This window comes from Equus asinus, chromosome 17 (genome assembly GCF_041296235.1).
Source record: "Equus asinus isolate D_3611 breed Donkey chromosome 17, EquAss-T2T_v2, whole genome shotgun sequence".
Classification (NCBI taxonomy): Eukaryota; Metazoa; Chordata; class Mammalia; order Perissodactyla; family Equidae; genus Equus; species Equus asinus.
Window position 1 is genome coordinate 23,510,869 of NC_091806.1, and position 26,120 is coordinate 23,536,988.

Below are 26,120 nucleotides of genomic sequence, written 5' to 3' on the forward strand. Positions count from 1 at the left end.
CTGTAAAAAAGGGTACATAGGAATGCTGGGGAGATGGTATCTTCAATTTATATCCTTGACCTTCTTTCCCTTCCCACTTGCTTTGAGGAATAGTATAACAAACAGTGCAGGCAAGCTACTTGGTCCTAGGAAGTACATTTGAGGCCATACATTCTCCCAGTCCTACGGGGAGAGATTAGGCAAGGGAACCAAAAAGTTGACGTAAGTTAGCTCATTCCATTAATGTAATGTTTAACGTACAAATTTGTGTGTAAACATACAAATCAAGAGGTGTATTTTCTGTGTAGGAGGGGGCAGAAAAGGAGGGTGAGGGAATTGATTGCATCAAAACATTAAAAAAAACCTTCCTGGATTTTAGTAATCTTAACCAGATCTAGAATAAGAAGAATATCATTATCTCAGGGCAGTCTGGATTGTAGATTTGGGTTGGGTCGTTGACATTTGTGGGCAATATGAGACCTAGTTTAAGTCAATCTGGTCTTGAGGCTGAATTTCCTTTTGTTATTACTTCGTGTGACTCATATATGCATTTTAATTTTTGCAGATTGGGTGTATTTTGTAGAAATTAGGTATTCTCATGTTTTTTATAACAAATGTCTATGTGACCCATTGCCTGGTCGTTATGATGGATGTGATCTGGTCTGTTGACATTATTAAGGGTTCATTTCTTAGTGGTATTTTATTATAATAGTAGGTTAAAAATATGTAATGGTAGAGGTTTATCCACCAGGAGATTCAGGATTGAGTGTAGTTTTCCTAGACTTTTGACCAGTTTATACTTTTAGAGTATGTTGTAGAATCCTCCTTTTAAATGGTGATTGTACATGCCCGCAGGTGCTGGTCAATTGCCGGATGCCTCTTCTCTCTCTTGTGTATGACCTCTGGCACTAATTCTTCTTTCCTGTTTGTGGTATTGTTGCTTCTTCCCCCAGAACTCATTGCTTGTTTTTGTTCATTCATCTTGAATTGCCAAGATACAAATAAGATCCCTTTATTTAAACTTCTAAATGTACATGTGCATTACAAAAGGAACAAAACTTTCAAATGAAAACACTCCCGTTTGTGAAAGTCAATAAGAAATTAAATATACCTTTCTATATACAGCAGTCTTTGTGTTACATAGACCTTTTGCATACTGTTAACTTTTCTCTTTTGAGCATAACCTAGTTGCTTTGTACATAATCCACTGTATTATTGCTATTGTTTTGTATTATCCTGAACTGTGCAGTTGAACAGTAGGAAGCCTCTCAAGTTGGCTCTGACTTTTTATCTTCCCTTAGGTTCTTGAAAACTTGCTTTCTGGCCACAGTGGGATGTTCTAGATAAATTCTGATTTTCTTCTGACCCAATTTATCTACCTAAATACCTTCCAAGAAATTCTGGTATACTTTAGTAGTAAATAGTTTAAGAGAAAAAGCCCAGGGGTGGAGGGCGCATGTGAGAGTTAGTTTTGGGGCAGAGAATACTGCTGCTAATGATGGATCACACTTAAAAGTGACAGAGGTGTAACCTGTTTATTTTTAAGTATATAAGGTTACTTTGACCTTTACATTTTAACAACTGTTGTTGTTACTTACTTTCTTTTAGTATGTGGTTTCGTTGTGTCCCAAAGAAAGACTTTATTCTATTTTCACATAAGTTATTTTAAGTAATGATGATTTGGAGTCCTATTACATTGTGTCTAATGTCATGTTGCAAATACTGCAGTGAGAGCTAATACAACAATTCACTTTTTCCCCATCATTAAGAAACATAGCTATATTATTTTGACATTGATCTAGTCGGGCAAAATCTTGAGCATAAAGATGATGTAGCATGAATGAGATTATCTCAGGAAGCCAAAAAATTGGAAAAACTCATTCTTGCTGAGGTTTTTGTAATTAACATAAAGTGGGTTAAGACACCTGAATATTACTTAAGGCTTATTTAGAACACTAAGTAACACATGTCTTGAGCAGGCAGTTTTCCAGCATGTAATTTCTTGCTTAAGAGCAAGAAAAACGTCATTGAGCCAAGTAGCATTACTCTTGCTGCGTTTAGATATATTTAAGATATTCTGTAGGCTGAGTTTATTTTCAGGAGGTTAGCCTTTTATTATTCTGACATGTAGATATTTGTTTCACTAGATTTTTCGCTAGGCAAACTTTTGGGTGAAGAAGTGAACACTAAGTATTCTCTGCCTTTATTTAACTGTCATAGAGTCATAGATATCTAGAACTGAAAAGAATCCCAGAGTTTACGTTATTTAACATTTTTTATAGGCAAGGAAATTAATGGTCAGAGGAGTAAAAGTGTAGTTTGTCCAGTTTTTGATGTTTTCTTGATGACTCAAAGTAATTGTTATAAAAACGAGTCATTATGTTATATTTTAAATATATACTTTAATAAAGTGATTACTCAGAAAACTTGTCTAGGTGCTATATTCCTGGTACTAAACTTGTAATTGGTTGACATAATTTAACATACTTTCTATATTATGTAACATTGTCTTTTTGTGTTTGAAATTTCATTTTTCTGAGGAAAACTGCATGTCTCTTGATCTGTTGGCATTGCCGCTGCTATATTCTTAAAGAAAGCTAACCTCTACTTGAGTAAAGTTGGCATTAAATATTACTTCCTCAAATACGTTATCCAGAGCTTAAGTAATTAAAATAGTTAGTTTGTGATATGCTATTTCCTAGGGTACGGCACTAGATTAATACTTTATTTTTTTTTTCATCATTTTCTCCCCATGGCTTAAGAGTTCTTGAAGCCAGCATAGCGGAAAATAAAGCCTGTTTGAAGAGGACACCTACGGAGGTTTGGAGGGATTCTCGAAACCCTTACGATAGAAAAAGGCAGGACAAAGCTCCTGTTGGACTAAAGAATGTGGGTAATACTTGCTGGTTTAGTGCTGTTATTCAGGTAAGGGTCTTTTTGCAGATCTGATTTGGTGGGCACGATAGCAATAGAAACTGGCTTGGGGTTGTGTTTCTTTTAAGTTGTATACTTGAAACATAACTGCAGGCTAAGTTTTAATATGCCTTTCTATCTAATAAACTAGTTTGGGGATTGCAGTATTCCCCACCCCACTCTGTTCCTTCTCCCGGTATGGAGTTTTAACACTAGAGTACTATCTGTGCTTTATTTGAAATTATTTTGAATTAATTTCTCCTCCTTCCCGGCTAAGAATTGTTGTCAGAATGTAAAGAAAATATTTTTGTATGTCTTGCAAATTAAGGGAAGGATGTAACCAAGATGTGAAATTAGAACTGCTTTTTTTGTGATTAGATTTATTTGTATATAATGGAAAGTGTTATTCATAGAATTATAGTCATTTAAATACTATTTTTAATACAAGGAAGCATTTCATTTGAGGAGGGTATAGATTGGCAGATAATTCTCAATGTATAGGTGAAAATGATGTAAAGAATAAATATTGATGAATCAAGAATAACACATGTTCCTTCTAACTTGGGAAGCCCTTAATGGAATGTTTTTTGAGCCCCTTATTCTAAAATGAAAAATCTTTGTATGCATAGATATCTGTCCTCTTCTCAATTTTAACTAATTTTCTTTTCTTTTTTTTCTTACTCTTTTATGTGATGACTATTGTCATAATTCTTTACCATTCTCAGTTAGACATTAATAATGTTATTAGATTGCAAAACCTTAACAATCTCCTTAATCTATGAATAATAACCCTTTAGGAAAATTAATATTTATGTTTATTTTGCTAATACAGTAGAATTGTAGCTTATTAATTAGTGTTCCTGATGAGTACTTTTTAAATCATTAAGATGTAGGGGCCGGCCCAGTGGCACAATGGTTAAGCGCGCATGTTCTGCTTCTCGGCGGCCCAGGCTTCGCCGGTTTGGATCCCGGGTGCAGACATGGCGCCACTTGGCAAAAGCCATGCTGTGGTAGGCGTCCCACATGTAAAGTAGAAGAAGATGGGCATGGATGTCAGCCTTCCTCAGCAAAAAGAGAAGGATTGGCAGTAGTTAGCTCAGGGCTAACCTTCCTCAAAATCAATCAATCAATCAATAATAAAATCATTGGATGTCTATGCCACTTCTTTTTATATTAAAAATATCTCTTCATTTGTAGCTTTCCAAACCTGTATGTATGACAGTGTAAATTTTCATGTGATATTAAAGCAGCTAACTTGGTTATGTAGTTCATTTTCTATAAGGTTAATTGTATTCTGTAGGATATTAATTTGTAATTTTACCATTTTTTCCACTTCAGTGTAATAAATTTCAACCTTTTCCCCCCTTTTTTTTGCTTCTGGCACATGATACCATGCAATTTGAATTCCTTTAGCTTTCTGGATTTATGCCTCACTCTTCAATATACTATGGTAAACACTAGTTAGCATGTAGTATGTATGTATATTTCTTTTCCAAGCTATTGAAATATTAAGGAATACCTGGATTAACCTAAATCTGTAATAATAGCTTTGTTCCTAGGCTTGATTGCACATGAATTATTCACTTACATCCCAACAATATCTAACATTTTCTTTGCTATCTTAGAGTCTCTTCGATCTTCCTGATAGGCTATCTTGCTTTACTTTACTTGCACTATTAGTAAGGGGTTTTACATTTCACTGTCCAATCTAAATTTTATAATTTAGACATCATTTTAAAATATGAAGCTCACTATGAAGGCTGTGATCTGAGTGTTCATGAATATGCTTCGCTGCCTCTATTTGGACAAGTGGATGCTATCTCTGCGCTATTATGGCCAATAAGTGAGGCTCATTGATTAGACGCTTCTCTTAGAAAACTTTAAGAAGAAAGAAAGTACTTGGAAATAATCAATATTTGTTTGTTAGAAGAGGAGTTCTTTATTTTTCCACAGCGTATTGTAAGAGGCCTGTTTGAAATGATAACTAAATTACTAATAATAGGTATGGGGATCATAACCTATCATTTTCATAGGTTAAACTCCTCTCATATCTTAATTCAAATTTGAATCAGTTGTTTATCTATTTCTATCTTAAGTGTTATTTGCTGACCTTAGATTTTGCTTTACATTTCAAATTTTTGGTGTTTTTTGGTAGAGAGCAGAATGAACTAGAAAAATCGCTTGTTTTCAAAATTTGAAGTAATTTTACTAATTTTTAAGTTTTATCTTAGATTAGTGGCTACTTAACTGGTAGCATGGCTTTACCACACTCCTAACATAGGCAAGTATAAGGTTTTCGGAATTACTTATTTTTTCTTTTGGAGAGATTTAGACACCTAGGAGAAGTAACCTCTAACCTTAAAAAATTTGAGTTATAGTGAATTATTAAGATATTGACTTGGGGATTTGGAAAAAAATGTTAAGCGTCAAATTTTGGAAAATTGTGGACGGGAAAAAATTTGTCTGAAGATCACTTTGTGGTTTTTTTTTTTTCCTTACTATAATTATTCTAAGTAGTTTTTTATTTTCATCTCTAGTAATAAAAACTTTTTGTTTTTTCATTTTCTGACATTATTCCTTAATTCCATAGACATAATCTGAGATATAACAGTTTATCATCATAATTGGAACTTCTCACTTATGAAAGAAAAGTTGGGCAGGAAGTCTGTATTAGTGTTGGAAGTGTTTTATTATATTTTCCAAAGTGAGTTGGAGCTTGTTCAAACTGTGACGTAAATGTACTATAAAGTTTCAATTACAAAATTTCTCAGGGATGGAATTTACTTAGTTGGCAGGACTTGCAGGAAGCAACTGGGATTCTTTTCCTTCTAAGTATATCTGCCAATTATAGAAGGTTACTGAGATTATAAACTGCTAACTTCGGAGTAGGTAGTGGGAGTAGGCTACAAAAGGTAGAGCTTTATTGTACTTGTTCTTTTAGCTATTGGGACCGATAATTTGGGAGAAAAGTGGTAGAGTATCAGAAAGGGATTATAAGAGGCAAAGAGAAGATTTTACAGAGAATAGCTTAAATAGTCTTTTGGATGCTAGCAATATTAGCCTGACTGTCTTTAGATTGAGCATCGACCCCTTATCTAGTCAGGACTGTTTTAATCCTGTTCAAATGAATTTTTATGTAAAAAGCACTAAGTGGGGCTACTTTCTCCACTAGGGTATCCGTGAGTGAGGTAGTTATTTAGAGGTATGTATTCTCCTCTCTCTCTAGTTTGGAGTGTAATCCGTAGATTCTCAGGATGATCCTTAGCACCTTTCCTATTTGGATGCTTCTGAGATGCTCAGAAGTAAGGTGCTCATGCTTCTCAGTTTGCCTGGTACAGTCCAGTTTATTCCTCTTGTAGATCCACTAGTGCCTATTAATTAGTCATAAAGCCCTCTTTCATCCTTGGATAATGAAGGATATGGTCACCCTACTCATAAATCATGTAACTACAGGTTGACTAAAATACAAGCATCCTGAGGGCAGAGAACATATCTTCTAGGTTATTGTTCTATACCAGTATACAGTACAGTGTCTGACACATTGGAGGAGCCTTTTAAGTAATTATTGAATGAGTGAGTGAATGAACCAAAAAGGACCATATATTATTTATGGTGGAATTGAAGACTTTAATTGCTTCTATCACCCTAATGCTGTATGGGATTGAAAAGATGTGGCAAGTTTTCAAAAAATCTCAAGATATCATTTAACATGTTTATTCACATTACTTGCTCTTATCTCTTTAATCTTCATCAAAGAACGTAAGTACATAGTTCAAACAGAAAACCAAAACCCCATAGCAATAAAAGGCTTACAGTGAAAAACAACAGTAATCAGCCTCAATCCTCCCTATATCATACTCCTTAAAGGCAACTACAGCCACTTCTAGCTGTTTCTCCTATCTCATTTTTCTAAATGACATGCCTTCCTGCTGAGAAGAATGAGGATTTAGCTCTTTCATTTCAGCTACCTAGAATTGCCTTTCCTTTCATCTCCCAACATAACTTATATTACAAGTTAAAAATAGTCAGTAGTGTTGATGTTTTCTGTGACTTTACATATTACACTGATTTACTACGACTACCCCTTTGAAATCTTTTGTTTTCCTGGAATTGTCAATTGCCATTATTTTTCCTTTCTGTTTTCTATATACTTGTTCTTAAAACTTTCTATATGCTCCAACATCTCTGTTATGGTCTTATCAATAATATGTTTTATTTGCTCGAACATATTAGATCCATTTTTAGGGGGGTTGGGGGAGTACTTTCCCACAGAAGATTGCCCTGCCTCAAATCCAGACTGGATTGTGATTCTTTTTGTTTTAAGCACTGTTGCTGGCTTTCCAGAAGCAGGTCTAGAGAAAGGGGATCCGGGAAGGGTCGATTGGGGCTCAGTTGGCGAGTTTTTACTTAATCCTCCTGTTTGTAGCCCAGAATCTCATGCCCTCTCCTACCATGGCACACACTGCGACTGATTTTCCTGAACCTCAGTCACTTAAGTTCAGTTATATCCAAAGACTAAACTTTCTGTATGCCACGCACGGAGGGAGTAGTTGTCTGATCTTCTGGGTCTGGGAAGGACAGAGGGACTTAATTGCTCTGTATCCAGACTTTCATCTTGTAATCAGGCCATCTACGTTTAGTCCCTACCTTACCTTGAAACTTACGTGGTACCATTTCATTTTTTTTTTAAATCTACCAAGGAGAATTTATCTTGCTTCTCCTTGGTATCCTCCATTACAGACAGTTGATGTCTTCCTTTGCTCTCTTGTCATTATTCTTTTTGTTTTCCACAAATTGTTTGAATTCTCATCTCTCATAGCTCTCTGCTGTTAGCAGGAGTTTAGGCAAAGTCCATTTCGGCAAGTGCTCTTCAGAATTCACATTTTAGCTTTAGACTGAATGAAAGGATACTTGTTTTCAGTGTGCATCAATCATAAACACAATTTAGGCAGTAGTGATATTTACCCTTTCCCACCCCTTTTGGAGGAATATGTTGACCACTACTATTATGACTGTGATTTAGAGTACAGAGTGTTTTGGACTTAAAAAAGTTAATCTCTATGATTTGTGTGATGGTCACAAGTTCTACTTCGGGTGATAACTTGTTAGGTTGTTCTAGACCAGCTTCTTGATGATATTTTCCTGGACTGCAAAACAAAACAAAACGAAAACAAAAACAGCTTTTTGAAGACATCGCATAACCCTAAAGCAGTGAGTAATTTTGAGGCTAAGCTTTGAGAAAACAAGAGGTTCAGAGAGTAAGCTTCACATTTTGGGCTGATTTTATTCTCGAGGCAATTCCAGAAATAGTTGCTGAATGGCTGGGAAACTAAGCAAAGTTTTGCACAGATTTAGAGCCCTAGTAAACACCTCAGACTTTCAGTTAGAATTATAAAGGGCTGGAACCTAGGATTAACTGAGACCCGAAAATAAAGCGTGCTTTATGGTTTCTGAATTCCACCTTCATCTCAGAATTGATTGGATGAAATTGATCTTGGATTGCAAATGGCCTCACTCTTGCTTTCTGCCAGAAGCAAATGTAAATTCTTTTGGAAGATAATATCATCATTGAATTTTCTCCAGTTCATCGTGTATAATGTCTAGCACTCACATCAGCTGTAATCAGTCATATCAGCAAATAAGATGTGTCTAAAAATTAATAGAAAATAATGGGCAATAGAAATATGCCTACAGGAAAACCTGAAAATTGAATTGATATAATAACTATTAATATGCTCAAGGAATTAAAAACCAGAATGAGGATTTTTTTCTTGATTTTTTTTTTTTATTTTATTGAGGTCTAACTGGCTTTTAACATTGTGTAAATTTCCGGTTTTCCATTATTATATTTCAGTTTTTGTATAGATTGCATTGTGCTCACCACCAATAGTCTAGTTTTTATCCATCACCATTCACATGTGCCCCTTTACCCATTTTGCCTGCCCCCTATCCGCTTTTCCTCTGGTAACTGCTAATCTGTTCTCCTTATCTATGTGTGTGTTTGTTTCAGATTGAGAATTTTGATAGAAAACTAAAAACTATTAAAAAAATAAAAATTTTAGAACTGAAAAATATAACAAAGTCACAAAATCAATGGATGAATTATAGCAGCATATTAGAAACAGCTGAAGAGAGAATTAGTCAGCTAGACAGTTGGTCTGAAGAACATTTTCAGATTAAAGCCATGAAATGCAGATAAGAGCATATAAGAGATTTTGAACATGGTGAATAGTACTAACATAGTGTATTTGTGGTTCAAGGGAGAGTAAAAAGAGAATAGGGCAAAAGTAATATTTGAAGAAATGACTGAGAGTGTTCAAAACCTAATGAAAGAGATTGAGCTACAGATTCAGGAAGGAATAGGAATCAAGTAGTATGGACATAAAGAATACTGTGACAAGGCATATCATAATAAAACGGAACAAACTATAGACAAAGAGAAAATCCTAAAAGTAGCCAGTTGGAAAAGATATATATCACCTCTATGAAGGAGCAAAAATAAATCTAACAGCTGACTTCCCAACAGAAATGCGATCTTTAAAGTGCTGGAAATACTAACTGGCCATATAGAATTCTAGAACTAGCAAAAATATACAAAAATGAAGTAAGAACAATTTTGATTTTAGCAGATGGTGAAATAATTCACCACCAGCAGACCTACACCAGATGAAATTCTACTGGGTGTTCAGGAAGCAGGAAAATGTTCTCCAGCGGGAACTCAGAGCACAGAAATAGGACTGGGATTCTCCTCATTTGTCCATATTCTCTTTCCAATTTAAATTCCTCATAAGAACAGCCCATACGTTGCCCCCCTTACTTATATCTCATTTCTTCAGTACTTATTACTGCTGTTCTTCTCCCATTCTACTGAAAAGATGGTTTTCTAATTGACAAATCCAAAGGTTGTTTTTCCTGCCCTTACTTTACTGGAATGTGGCAACCTTTGAGAGTAATGCTCATCTTGTCCTTCTTAAAATTTGCCGGTATTCTTTGATGTGCTTCAGAATCTTCTGTGGTACTTTGTGTCTTTGTTGAGAGGCCCCTGGCACAGGTTCCTTTTAAAGCTCCACTGTTATTCTGATACACAGCTATATGTGAAAGCCCTTGGTTTCTCTACTCCTTTTTCTTCTGTGATCTCATACTCTCCATTTCCCTTACTATTCTTATTTTGTGTTTCTCATCATTCCTCTGGCTTTTAAATGATTCTTTTTCCCTAGGGTTCTGAGCTTGGTCTACTATTATTGTATTCACATTTTTTCTGATTTATAATGTCTATACTCATTGTTTTAACTTGTAATCACAAGATTGTGATCAGGGCAGAGACTTAATATATTTTATTCTCTTTTGCCTGTCTTCCTTGTGTCTGGCCATGTAGTGAGTGCTCCATAAATATTTGCTAAATGAATAAATAAATGAATTATCTCATGTTCATATTGTTGCATTAAGAAATACTTCCAGATCGCAAGATAACCAAAATATTTTCCTACAGTTCCTGTTATCAGCTTTATGGTTTTACCTTTCATATTTAGGCCTTTAATCCACATCTATATCTATATATCTATATCTGACTCTATTTCTTATATATACTAGGCCAATTTTCCAAACACCCACCTACTAAACAAAACTTTGTTTTTATTTGTAGTGCCACCTTTATCTATGTGTTAGTCAAGTTGGCTAACCCATCTTTACTAAGATTTAATACATCATTGCCTCCTGTCCAGTGATTTTCAAACTTTATCAACTGTGATTCTCAGAAAGGAAGACAGTCTACGTTGTAAAACACTTTACATGTACACATGTATATAAAATATATACAAGAAAAATTTTACAAACAGTATCCTGTGGTGAATTTACAGTGTATGATATGTTCTGATGTTTTCCATTGCATTTTACTTCATGTTTTAAACATGTTCATCGTGATAACATTAATGGATTATAAGTTATAGTTTAAAAAACAGCTCCAGGAAACCTTCCCACGGACGTCTTTCATATGCTCTCGTTATGCTCTGTATGATCTGAATTAGAGTATCTTGGAATCATATTTCTATTGTTATAATTATATGTGTGTCTCCTTCTAGGTTGTGTGTCTCCTTGAGCACAGAGATAATATGTAATTTCTTTGCTCTGCTATCACTGAGCATCTGATTTATTTATTTATAAATAAATTTGTTTATTTTAAATGAATTAGAATTATTTACAAAATAAATTATTTATCATTATATTATAACAGATAATATAATAAATAATATAATAATATATTATAATATAATATACAATATATTATTATTAAATAAATTTAAATTATTATAAGTTTATTTGTGCTATATCCTTGTAGAATTGATACGTCTAGATAACTCATAGTGAACATAACGTGTCTGAAAAGTTGTAGACTTTACATTTGTTTATCTTCTATTTTGAGGAAACTGTTAAGCACGTAGTAATATAAGGAAAGCTTTAGTAATATAATATGGTGTGGGGTTTTATTTTTGCATTGTCCATGTATACTTTTCTGCTTTGCAACACAATAAATATTGTTAATGATCAAGAATAGTATGTTAAGGTATAAGAAATTTGACTTTTTCTTGGGGAGAAAATAGTCTTATGCTAATTGCATCTGTTCTGTGTATAAGCAGTATAATTGTCAAAAACAAATCTCTAAGACCCGTCATATTTTTATGGTTTTGTTAATAGAATTTTCCCTTAGTTATCTTAAATTGTTGTTCTTTTTCAGTCATTATTCAATCTTTTGGACTTTAGAAGATTAGTCCTGAATTATAAGCCTCCATCACATGCTCAAGATTTACCCCGAAACCAAAAGGTAAAATACAAAAAGATTTTTAAGCAGAGCATGTATGATATGGTCTTCCTGTATTATCTGTGCTTGTTTTAGGAGCACTTGCCCCGTCAAGTGTGAAACAGTGTCAAACTTGAAGGTCAACCCATTAATCTCACTTTAGTAATTGCTTTTTTCCTTCCTTTTGAGTTGTCAAATTTCAGTAAACTTTATAGGTTACAATTTACACTTCAAGGTCTTTCCTCAATTGTCTGCTGAAAACTTATGTAGAAATCAAAAAGTTTTTCTATTGTTTCTGTAGATAAGCCCTTGAGAAGATTAGTTTTGCACTGGCTGTCTTTGCAGTACAAATGTATAACTTATATTTTGTAAGTTAATGTTGTTAGGCAATATAATGTGAGAGCTCAGACACAGGGCCAGATTGTCTAGGTTCTGGCTGTGAAGCTAGAGCAAGTTACGTGATCTGTCTTTGTTCAGTTTGCTTATCTGAAAAGTGTAAGTAACAACAGCAGTTATTTTATAGAGTTACTGTGAGAATCAGATGAGATAAAACACATAAAGGGCATAGAAGGGCCTGGTACATAGTAAGTACCAGATGTCAACTCTTGTCTGTTATTATATTGTTTATATTAGCTTTTAAAAAGATAAGACTTGATTTGCATGCAGAAATTCATACTTAGTGGAAAAAAATTGCTTATGGAGACAGTATGCTTGAGTATAGGGCTTTTCTGGTCTTGTCATTAAAGAATTTGTAGCCCTGTAGGGAACTAGTCTCAAAGATATAGAAGTTAAAATTTTAGGTTTCAGTAAAGTCTTGAACTTTGTGTGACCTATTGTTAGTAGTAATGATACATTATTAAACTATAGTTTTCTTTTAGTGTATAATTTTGAAAACTACTTTTACTGTAAACATAGGAAACATTTATAATACAAGCCAGTGGGAATATAATTTGATTTATAACTAGCTTTTTAAGCTATAATCGTTGGGCTATAAAATGTCAGGCTGATAAACAAGCCGTTTTTAAAAGGGAACTCAGATCACCTGACAACCCCTCATACCTCCAGAGAAATTAAGAAAAACTCCTTCAATCATTACAGTTTGTACATGAAACTTTTTGAACCTATTGCTTCCTGTTATTGCAGTTTGTTATTATCGGTGGTTCTTTCTTCTGATGTCTCAGTTGAATTATATTTATAATTTATGTGACATTATTTAGAATTATTACTTCTGGTTAGGTATTCATATGCATATTGACCTTTTTTTTATGTTCCAGAATTTTAGGGCTTTACAGAGTTTTAATTTCTCAGTTGTAGCAGATTTTTGGCAAACTGAATCCTCAGTATATATAAAGGATAATATCTCACTTACAAGTGGGATTTTTGTAGGACTGCAAGATTGGTTTAGTGTTTAGAGTTCAGTGTAATTCACCGTTTTAACAGACTGAAGAAAAAAAACCATATGATTATCTCAGTAGATGAAGAAAAAAGGATTTGACAAAAGCTAGCATCTATTCATGACAAAATCTCTCAGAAGCTAGGAATAGCAAGAAACTTTCTTATCCTGACAAAAGCTCATTTATGAAAAATCTACAACTTATATAATATTTAATGTTGGAAAGGCTGAATGCTTTTCTCCAAAGGTCAGGAGCCAGCAAGGATGTCGGCCCTCACTACTTCTATTAAGCATTAGACTGGAGTTCTCAACCAGTTTTATTAGCAAGAAGAAGAAATAACATGCATGTTGGAAAGGAAGACAGAAAGCTGTCTTCTTATGTATATGACTTGACTGTCTATCTACAACATCCTAAGTACTCTCCACCTACAAAAAGATGCTAGAACCAAGAAATGAATTCAGCAATGTTATATGATACAGGCGAACACACAAAGATCAGTTGTATTTCTAAATACCAGCTGCACACAATTGGAAATTTAAATTAAAAAAATACTTATATACAATAGCATAAAATATGGAATATTAGGGCTAAAGTGGACAAAAGATATATATGAAAACAGCAAGATATTGTTGAGAGAGGTTAAAGAAATAAAGTGATATATTATGTTCATGGATCAGGGGATTCAATATTGTTAAGACATGAATTGTCCTCAGTTCAATCTATAGATTCAATGCAATCCCAGTCATAATCACAGCAGGCTTTTTTATCGGAATTGACATACTGATTCTAAAATTTATATCGAAAATCAAAGGATATAGAATAGCCATAGCAATTTAAAAAAGAAAGACAATGTTGGAAGAATTAATTCTCAGGCTACAGTGATCAAGACACTCTGTTATTGGTGAAAAGATAGTCATATAGCTCAATAGAACAGAATAGAGAGTCCTGAAATAGACCTACATGTACAGGGTGAATTGATTTGAGTCAAAGTTGCCAAAACAATTCAATGGGCAAAGGGAAAATCTTTTAAACTAATGGTGTCATAGGCAGAAAAATAATTCTCAACTCTTACAGGACACTATATATGGGAAAAGAAATTCATAATAGGGTATAAACCCAAAAGGAAGAAAACCATAGGAATTCTTAAAGAAAACACAAGAGAAAATTTTAGTGTCCTGAGCTAAGAAAAGATTTCTTAAGTAGGACATTAAGAAGGCACAAATCATAAAAGAAAAAAGTGATAAAATGGACTTCATCAAAATTAAAAACTTTTAATCTTTGAAAAATTCATACAAAATAAAAAGACAAGCCACAGACTGGGAGAAAATATTCTCAAAACATGTATCAGATAGAGAGGGTCGGAGCAAAATGGCGGGGTGAGCTGACCCGGGATTCTCTCCCCTCCAAAATACAACAAAAGATTGGAAGAACTGAATTTCAGAGAATAAACATAATGCCAGCTCGTTAGAGACCTACACTACCAAGAAGGCGGAGATCATAACCTTGCTTACACCCTCGGAGGCGCTGGAACGGTAGGAGAGAACATCGCTCCCTCCCCTAGAGTCTGCGATGCTGCGGCGCGGGTCGGGCAGGTGCAGGGGAGGGGCCGCGTGACCAGGGGATCATCCAGGACTCCTGCCGCTGATTCAGTGGAGACCCGCTGATGGGGGGGAAAGCTTCCGTCCGTGGGGACCGTATAAATCAAGGGCCTTGGGAGACCAGAGAACAGAACTGATCTGAACCCAGACCAGCACGTAACAGCCACTCCCCCCCAGCAAAGCCAGTGGGCGCAGCCATCTTGCCCCAAGGCGGAGAGCTAACGCCACTCCCGACCCCCATTTAGTGGCGACAGGCTGTAACTGCAACTGAATTCTACCACCATGAGAAAAAACCGCTCCTCTACCATCCAGCAATTTATAAAAGCCCCAGACCAGAAGGAAAACAATAAAAACACAGAATTAAGTCCTGAGGACTTGGAATTAGGTAAACTAAATGATAATGAATTCAGAGCAGCTATAATCAAAAAACTCAATGAGGTAGAGAGAAAGATAGAGAAACAAGCCGAGTTCTGGAGTTACTTCACAAAAGAGATTGAAATCATAAAGAAGAATCAAACAGAATTACTTGAGATGAAAAACACAATGGACCAGATAAAACAGAATACGGATTTCCTGAATGCCCGTGTAGGCAACCTAGAGGAGCAAATCAGCATAATCGAGGACAGACAGGCTGAATGGCGCCAGACAGAGGAAGAAAGAGAACTAAGAATTAAAAAAAATGAGGAAAATCTCCGAGAGATAATGGATTCAATGAGGAGTAAGAACATAAGGATCATAGGAATTCCCGAGAATAGGGAAAAGGAAAATGGAGCAGAAAGTGTGCTTAACGAAATTATTGAAGAGAACTTCCCAAATCTAGGGATCAACGGGGAAATGTGTGTAGAGGAGGGTTTTAGATCTCCTAGATTTGTCAGTGTAAAAAGACCCTCCGCAAGGCACATAATAGTAAAGTTGGCACATAGGAATGATAAGGAAAGAATACTCAGGGAAGTAAGGAAAAAAAAGAGAATAACCTATAAAGGAGCCCCTATCAGACTGTCAGCCGATTTCTCTACAGAAACCCTACAAGCTAGGAGAGAATGGAGTGATATATTCAAAGCTTTAAAGGATAAAAACCTTCAGCCAAGAATACTCTATTCAGCAAGAATTTCCTTCAGATATGAGGGAGAAATTAAATCTTTTCCAGACAAGCAAAGGTTAAGGGAATTTGTAACTAAAAGCCCTCCATTACAAGAAATCCTCAAGAAGGCTCTCATACTTGAAAAAAGAGAAAAAGGGAGAAAGGGGACACAAGCCACAGACTAGGGAGACCGATGGATAGAACCAGAACAGGATAGCAAATATTCAACTATAGCTTTAGGGTAAAAATAAGGAAACTACCAAAACAAGGACGATCTTAGCACTCTAACTACCAGTTAATAAGACAAGTTGGAATAAAAAATGAAAATAATTATTTAGGAGGGGAAGAGCAAAGGGTCTAAATCAGTGTTGGTCGAGTAAGTAAGAGACCACCAGAGAATAGACTATATTATACACGAGATTCTAAATACAAACTTCAAGGTAGACACTAAAATAAAGTACAGAACAGAGTCACAAATCATAGATAAGGAAAAATCTAAGAAACCCAGCATAAGAAATTGCAGTATTAAATGGATAGTCTAAAGCACACAGGAAAAGAAACACAGGAAAACAAGATAATGAGCGAAAGATTGACAGCATTAAGTCCACATGCATCAATAATCACTCTCAATGTGAACGGGTTGAACTGTGCAATAAAAAGACACAGAGTGGCAAAATGGATTAAAGAACAAGATCCAACAACTTCTTGCCTCCAGGAAACACACCTCAGCCCCAAGGACAAACACAGACTCAGGGTGAAGGGGTGGAGGACAATACTTCAAGCAAATAGCAAGGAAAAAAAGGCAGATGTTGCAATTCTCATATCAGACCAAGTGGGTTTCAAAATAACACAGGTAAAGAGAGACACAGAGGGACAATATATAATGATCAAAGGGACACTTCATCAAGAAGAAATAACGCTTATAAATATCTATGCACCCAACACAGGAGCACCAAGATTCATAAAGCAACTATTAACAGACCTAAAGGAAGATGTTAAAAACAACACAATCATAGTAGGGGACCTCACCACCCCTCTCACATCAATGGACAGATCATCCAGACAGAAAATCAACAAGGAAATAGTGGAGCTGAATGAAAAACTAAAACAATTGGACTTAATAGACATATATAGATCACTCCACCCTGAAGGAGCTGAATACACATTCTTGTCAAGTGCACATGGAACATTCTCTAGGATAGACCATATGTTGGGAAACAAGACAAACCTCTACAAATTTAAAAAAATTGAAATAATAACAAGCATCTTCTCAGATCATAGTGCTATAAGGCTAGAAATTAATTACAAGAAAAAAGCTGAGAAAGGCACAAAGATGTGGAGACTAAACACACTACTGAACAAGCAATGGATCATTGGAGAAATTAAAGAAGAAATAATAAAATACCTGGAAACAAATGAAAATGATAGCATGCCATACCAACTCATATGGGATACAGCAAAAGCTGTATTAAGAGGAAAATTCATCGCAATACAGGCACATCTTGACAAACAAGAGAAATCCCAAATAAGCAACCTTAAAGCACACCTAACTGAACTAGAGAAAAAAGAACAAATGAAGCCCAAAGTCAGCAGAAGGAGAGAAATAATAAAAATCAGAGCAGAAATAAATACTATTGAAAAAGGCAGTAGAAAGGATCAATGAGACAAAGAGCTGGTTTTTTGAGAAGATAAATAAAATTGACAAACCACTAGCCAGACTTCCAGAGAAAAAAAGGGAGAAAGCTCAAATAAACAAAATCAGAAATGAGCGAGGAGAAATAACAACAGACTCTGCAGAAATACAACAGATTACAAGAGAATACTACAAAAAACTATATGCCAACAGAATGGATAACCTAGAGGAAATGGATAAATTCTTGGACTCCTACAGTCTCCGAAAGCTCACTCAAGAAGAGGCAGACAATTTGAACAGACCAATCACAAGGAAAGAGATTGAAACAGCAATCAAACGCATCCCAAAGAATAAAACCCCAGGACCAGATGGCTTTCCTGGGGAATTCTACCAAACTTTCAGAGAGGATTTAATACCCATCCTTTTCAAGCTACTCCAAAAAATTAGGGAAGATGGAACACTTCCTAACACATTCTGTGAGGCCAACATCATGCTGATCCCAAAACCTGACAAGGACACCACGAAAAAAGAGAACTACAGGCCAATATCACTGATGAACATAGATGCAAAAATTCTAAACAAAATTTTGGCAACCAGAATTCAGCAATTCATCAAAAGAATCATACATCAGGATCAGGTGGGATTCATACCAGGGACACAGGGATGGTTCAACATCCACAAATCAATCAACGTGATACACCACATCAACAAACTGAGGAATAAAAACCACATGATCATCTCAATAGATGCAGAGAAGGCATTTGACAAGATCCAACAGCCATTTATGATAAAAACTCTGAACAAAATGGGCATAGAAGGAAACTACCTCAACATAATAAAGGCCATATACGACAAACCCATAGCCAACATCATACTCAATGGGCAAAAACTGAACGCCATCCCCCTGAAAACAGGAACGAGACAAGGATGCCCTCTATCACCACTCTTATTTAACATAGTACTGGAGGTCCTGGCCAGAGCAATCAGGCAAGAAAAAGGAATAAAAGGAATCCAAATAGGGAGGGAAGAAGTGAAACTCTTGCTGTTTGCAGACGACATGATCTTATATATAGAAAACCCCAAAGAATCCATTGGAAAACTGTTAGAAGTAATCAACAACTACAGCAAAGTTGCAGGGTATAAAATCAATTTGCATAAATGAGTAACATTTGTACACTCCAGTAATGAACCAACAGAAAAAGAACTCAAGAATACAATACCATTCACAATCGCAACAAAAAGAATAAAATACCTTGGGGTAAATTTAACTAAGGAAGTGAAGGACCTATATAATGAAAATTACAAGGCCTTTCTGAGAGAATTTGGATGACGACATAAGGAGATGGAAAGACATTCCATGTATGTGGATTGGAAGAATAAACATAGTTAAAATGTCCATTCCACCTAAAGCAATCTACAGATTCAACGCCATCCCAATCAGAATCCCAATGACATTCTTTACAGAATTAGAACAAAGAATCCTAAAATTCATGTGGGGCAACAAAAGACCCCAAATTTCTAAAGTAGTCCTGAGAAAAAAGAACAAAACGGGGGAGGCGTCACAATCCCTGACTTCAAAACATACTACAAAGCTACAGTAATCAAAACAGCATGGTACTGGTACAAAAACAGGTGCATAGATCAATGGAACAGAATTGAAAGCCCGGAAATAAAACCACACATCTATGGACAGCTTATCTTTTTTTTTTTTTTTTTAAAGATTTTATTTTTTCCTTTTTCTCCCCAAAGCCCCCCGGTGCATAGTTGTGTATTCTTCATTGTGGGTTCCTCTAGTTGTGGCATGTGGGACGCTGCCTCAGCATGGTCTGACGAGCAGTGCCATGTCCGCGCCCAGGATTCGAACCGACGAAACACTGGGCCGCCTGCAGCGGAACGCGCGAACTTAACCACTCGGCCACGGGGCCAGCCCCTGGACAGCTTATCTTTAACAAAGGAGCTGAGGGCATACAATGGAGAAAAGAAAGTCTTTTCAACAAATGGTACTGGGAAAACTGGAAAGCCACATGTAAAAGAATGAAAATTGACCATTCTTTTTCACCATTCACCAAAATAAACCCAAAATGGATCACAGACCTAAAGGTGAGACCTGAAACCATAAGGCTTCTGGAAGAAAACGTAGGCAGTACACTCTTTGACATCAGTATTAAAAGGATCTTTTCCGACACCATGCCTTCTCAGAGAAGGGAAACAATAGAAAGAATAAACAAATGGGACTTCATCAGATTAAAGAGCTTCTTCAAGGCAAATGAAAACAGGATTGAAACAAAAAAACAACCCACTAACTGGGAAAAAATATTTGCAAGTCATGTATCTGACAGAAGCTTAATATCCTTAATATATAAAGAACTATTGCAACTCAACCACAAAACATCAAACAACCCAATCAAAAAATGGGCTGGAGACATAAACAGACATTTCTCCAAAGAAGATATACTGATGGCCAATAGGCACATGAAAAGATGCTCATCATCGCTGATCATCAGGGAAATGCAAATCAAAACTACACTAAGATATCACCTTACACCCGTTAGAATGACAAAAATATCTAAAACTAATAGCAACAAATGTTGGACAGGTTGCGGAGAAAAAGGAACCCTCATACACTGCTGGTGGGAATGCAAACTGGTGCAGCCACTATTCAAATCAGTATGGAGATTCCTGAAAAAATTAAAAATAGAACTACCATACGATCCAGCCATCCCACTACTGGGTGTTTATCCAAAGAGCCTGAAGTCAGCAATCCCAAAAGTCCTATGCACCCCAGTGTTTATTGCAGCATTATTTACAATAGCCAAGACATGGAAGCAACCTAAGTGCCCAGCAACAGACGAATGGATAAAGAAGATGTGGTACATATATACAATGGAATACTACTCAGCTGTAAAACAGAACAAAATCATTCCATTTGCAATAACATGGATGGACCTTGAGGGAATTATGTTAAGTGAAATAAGCCAGCGAGAGAAGGATAATCTGTGTATGACTCCACTCATATGAGGAATTTAAAATTATGGACTATGAACAGTTTAGTGGATATCAGGGGAAAGGTGGGGTGGGGGGTGGGCACAAAGGGTGAAGTGGTGCTCCTACAACATGACTGACAAACATTAATGTACAATTGAAATTTCACAAGATTGTAACCTATCATTAACTCAATTAAAAAAAAAGAAAAAAAAGATGCTTTGTATGGTTTTAATCTTTTTAAGTATACTGAGGCTTGTTCTGTGGCCTAACATTTGGTCTATCCTGGATAATGTTCCTTGTGCACTAGTTAAGAATGTGCATTCTGCTTTGGTTGGGTGGAATGTTTTATATATGTCTATCAGGCCTAGTTATTTTAAGTGTTGTTTAAGGTCTCTATTACACTATTGATCTTCTGTCTAGATGTTTTATACGTTATTGAGAGCGGTATATTGAATTCTCTAGATATTATTGTAGAACTCTCTATGTCTGTCTTCAATTCTCTCAATTTTTCCTTCATATACTTTGAGACTGTTAAAAACAAGACAGCAGGTCCAAAATGGAGTCAGTTATGCTAATTCCAACATTACCAAACCAAAACTTGACTTAATTATAGTTTTGGCTCTTCCAAAAGTGGAATCTGAAGTCGGTCAATCAGGAATTGTCTGATCCTCACTAGTCAGGTAATCTGCATGATAGATTCCTGCCATCCCCTAAAGGAAAGTAACCTTGCAGCAACCAATCTGTTTTTATGCCTAGTATAACTTCCTTGTTCCTGCTCCCTTCTTCCAATAAAAGTCTTTCATTTTGTATAGTTCTTCAGAGCTCATTTCTATCTGCTAGACTGGATGTTGCCTGATACAGGAATCATGGAATAAAGTCAATAAGATCTTTAAAATTTAACAGGGCTCATATATATATACATATATATTTATAATTGTTATAGCTTCTTGACAAACTGAACCTTTTATCAATATATAATGTCCTTCTTTTTCTCTTGTAGCCATTTTTGACTTGAAGTCTATTTTGTCTCATATTAGTACTTCCAAACCTGCTCTCTTTTGCTTATCCTCTGCAAGGTATATCTTTCTCCATCATTTCACTTTCAATCTATTTGTTTCTGTGGGTCTAAAGTGAGTCTCTTGCAGACAGCATGAAGTTGTCCTCCAGGCTTTGCAGATTGGCTAAGGGCTGGGACACTCTTTCAACAATCAGCCAGGCTTATACTGAGCCTAGGGATCTGCCAAAGATGAAAGCCTAGGGTCTTCTCAAGTTCTTTCTGAGCATATATCTCTCCCTGAACATGAACATATCTTCCTAATTCCCCCATATTCAGACGTGCTTTTGAATGTCCTAATTTCCCGAATAAACTCTGCTCTGTATTTTCTTCTGGAATTTAGGCATCAGTAGATTCTTATTCATCTTGCAGTGTTTTCACGCAATACCCATTGTTATTCCCACCTGAGATTTGTGTTAGATGGAAGAAAAGATACTTTGTATCAGTCTTTCACGTAGCCTCCTAGCCTCCAGACAGATAAGAATAGACATACACAATAATTTGCAAATATGATTGTTTCTGCTCCCTCCAGAACGAGAGTTCTGAATCCCACACTGGGAATGCAGGCTACCATTTCAATACTGCAACCACACCAGGGAGAGGGTGGCCAAGGGCAAGTAAAAATGCCGCAAAAATTTGCTACCTCTTTTAAGTTACTTTTTATTTTTTGTTTTGTTTTATCATCACCTTGGTTGCTGTACATCTTTGGTGGTTTTCCAGTTTTCTGATAGTTTGTTCTGGCAGTATTTGCTTTTTTCATTTTTTGTGATTCTGGAGGAGCAGGAAAGCTGGGAGTGCCTACTCAGCCATTTTAATACATCAAGGTATGCACAAGAAGAAATAGAAAACTTGATTTGAGATATTTGTTCATTTCATTTTCATGAATAAGAATGATAATTGGCTTCTCTCTCCTTTACTTTACAAGAGGAATGGAGAGTGGTATTTTGTTAAATGCTGGGGACTGACAGCTCTAAATGAATTCTGTAAAAGTCTTTAGATTTCCCAGAATATAGGAAAAGAATGAAATCTGCATATCTCATTCTAAGTATCAAATTTTAAAGATAATATTTTAAAAATGTGATTAATTTCTCTTGTGAACAAATATGCAAAAATCTGAAATAAAATTTTTGCTATTGAATTCACTAAGCCTTTTATAATAGTATATTTAAAAATAAATGTATGAGACAGCATCAGAAAGCTTTCCATTTTATTTCACGTATGTGTTACATTGGTTTAGCATAATAAGAAAAGTCCTGGCAAATCTAAAGAGAAAGATAAATATGAGGTATATGATAAAAAATGACAAAATTATTTATAGTATTTGCTTATTATCTTTCTAATATCTATAGGATATCTTTTTTATTTTTTTAAAAAATTTCTTTTTTTCTTTTCTTTTTGCTTTTTCTCCCTAACTGCCCCCAGTACGTAGTTGTATATTTTAGTTGTGGGTCCTTCTAGTTGTGGCATGTGGGATGCCGCCTCAAAATGGCCTGATGAGCATTGCCACATCCATGTCCAGGATCTGAACCAGTGAAACCCCAGGGCAAGGAAGCAGAGCACGCGAACTTAACCACTTGGCCACGGGGCCAGCCCCAGGATATCCTTTTTAAATATTGATATTGGTAATGTTTTCTTTTTCTTTTGATACAAAAGCTGTGCATTTACTAATTGTATTGATCTATCCAAAGACCCAAATATGATTTCATTGATTTTTTTCCTATTATTTTTTTCTTCAATTTCTTTATTGAGATCAGTCAACTCTCTTTAGGTATAATCTCTTTTTTCTATTTAGGTTGTATTTTTTTGAAGTTTTTATTCAAGGCATATTTTTAATATTTCTAAGGTACTATTTAAGGATATTTAGTTCAATTAAAAATGTTATGTTATCGTTTCCTTCTGCTTATTTTGTGTATACTATTTTGGGGATTTTTAAAAATCATTTTGACTCTTATTTTGTGTCCCTCACCCCCCTTATAGAAACAGTGTGTGGATATAGACATTTTTATTAACTTTGTGCACTAAGTTGAGGGGTCTTTTCGGTTTACAAGATTTCTGGTTTAAGAGGCTTTATTGCTTTCTTCTGACAGTATAGTGAAGTGAAGTGTGTGTGTAGTTTAAAAACAACACTTACATACTTCCTTTTCTCTTAACCATTACAACTCTAAAGGATGCTGTCCTTGTTTTCCTTCCCTACTTTCCTTTAGAAATATTTTTCATTGAGTTTTTCACCTCAAATCCTGTATAATTGCTATACTTTTTCCTGTATCCAATGCTGTCCTCTATCAGACTTTGGAGGTGTTTTTAATTATTGGTTATGTAAGAGGAATTTTCTTATTGATTTTATCTGTTTTATATTACTAACAGTATCTCCACTTCCCTTTTCTCTTTTCTAAACCATTTCTTCAGACTTCTTCACTGGTCACTCATAGAATTATGGTAATTGGAGGGCCAGAGATAGTTTTTTTTACTTTTGATAAATATTTCTCTACTTATAGGCATCTTCAACTTCATAAGATTATCTTCCTTACAGTGATGCAGAAAGTGTGGGAAGTTCATTTGCTTTATCTGGTCTGAATGGGCTTTGGGCGGATGAGTGGGAAGATGGAATTTTAGGTGTTATTATCTTAAGACCTTCTTTTCGACCTTCGGAATGGAGTGTTTATTTATTTTCATTTAATGAGTTTAATAATATCAATATGCATTTCCATAAAATTTCTTCTGAAACTTGCCTAGTATATATCTCATATAGTAATTTTGCAGTCGTGGTCTATATTTTTCCTTTGTTATTTTCTAATGGCGTGCTTTTACATTTTCAAATGGAATGACTTATTGTTTGATAAACATTGTTATTAGTTTATATTTGGATTTATTAGTATTCACGGAATGCTGTTTACATTTTTATCTATTTACGTTGTATCTATTAGTATTCAGGGAATGTTATTTACATTTTATTTTTTGTTGGATTTATTGTGGTTACTCTTGGTTTAAAATATAGTCAGTTTTCATGAATGTTCATGTGCAGTTGAAAAAAATTGTATGTCTTATTACTGGAGTTCCATGATATATATGCGATTGTGTTATTTGGGATTATAACCTTAGTTACTAAATGTCATTTCTTTTTCTTTTCTTTATTTCTCTCTTTTTTTGTGCGTGTGAAGAAGATGGGTCCTAAGCTAATATCTGTTGCCAGTCTTCCTCTATTTATTTTCTCCTCAAAGCCCCAGGACACAGTGGTATATTAGAGTTGTAGGTCCTTCTAGTTCTTCTGTGTGGGATGCCACCACTGGCATGGCTTGGATGAGTGGTGTGTAGGTCTACACCCACATTTCAAACAGGTGAGCAGTGGGCCAAGGAATTGGAGCATGCAAACTGAACCAGTAGGCCACTGTTTGTTATTTTCCTTTTGTCTTGAATTGAGAGTCTCTGTTACTTCTCCTCTCATCTCTTATAGCTTTTGGTTTATGGAAATCATTGCTTTGTCATTAGATATATAAATATTAATAACTGCTATATCTTCATTGTGGATTCTAGCTTTTGTAATATAGTGTTTGTTTCTTTTACTACATTTAAAACTTTATGGTCTGCATTTTCCTTTGTCACATGTCATGATTTTGACATCATTTTATTTCCTTTTTTCTAATACCTTTATCAAATTGTAATTATTTTTTTAGTTTTAACATGCATACAAAAAAGTGCATGAAAGCCAGCATGTGTTTTTACAAAATCAGCACAGCTCTGTAACTAGCATAGAGACCAAGAAGAAGGACTTTAACAAAACTCAAGGCACGCTTGATCATTTTCATTTACCAACCTTCTCTAATTCAAATAAAATTACTATATAAATTATAACATCAATATTTTATGTTTTTAACTATAAAACTATACAGAATATTTTTGTATCTAGTTTCTTATGCTCAGCATTATATTTATAACATCTATTCATCTTGTTTGCAAATTTCTTTGAATATATCCCAAATTATAAAGGTAAAAATGTTGATGGCTTTTTAAGTTTTTTTGTTTTTGTTTTTTACTTTGCAGGTATTACAGATAGTGGCAGTACGAAGAATCTTGCTATATTGTTTGATGAACATAAATATTTCCATGGGGTATAGACCTGGGTAAATTTCTGAGTAGTATCTTATGCATGTGTTTATCTACTTTAAACATTATGAAACGAGACACAGAGCTAAGTCTCTCTAGAGAAACTCATGCAGCTATAATAATATAAGACATACTATATTTTAAGTAAAATAAAATTGCTAAATATAAAGAGGATTATTTCTAAATGTTATAGAGCTCTACCAACTAAGAAGAAATTACAATTCAAATATCCATACACTTGATAATAGATCTTCAAAACAGGTAAAGAAAAGATCCAGAGCTATAAGAAGAAATAGATAAGTCCTTCATTGCCATGGCAGAATTTAACGTACTTCTCCCATTGATGAATAAACAAGCAATACAATATCTAAGAATATAGAAGTTGTGAATTACATAATTGAAATATTTGACTAGTTAACTTTCAAAGAATATGACTACCAACAAAAACAGCATACATATGTTTTTCAGTGCACATAGAAAATTTACTACAATTGACTATTTGCTGGATCATAAAGCAAACCACAACAAAGATTGAAGGACTGAAATCATTCAGAATATTTTCTGTGACAATGAAATTAATTTAGGGAT

General features: G+C 35.1%; 1 protein-coding gene across 1 annotated transcript in view; it reads left to right on the plus strand.

The window, feature by feature from the left end:
• Positions 1-2,855: 2,855 nt before the first annotated feature.
• The window catches only part of LOC123277808 (olfactory receptor 5L1-like), a 46,720-nt gene continuing 23,455 nt past the window's right edge, over positions 2,856-26,120 (plus strand). The window contains exons 1-2 of the mRNA XM_070487781.1: positions 2,856-2,904; positions 11,624-11,710. The gene's annotated coding sequence lies outside the window, so the exon portion shown is untranslated. The remainder of the gene's footprint in view (positions 2,905-11,623; positions 11,711-26,120) is intronic.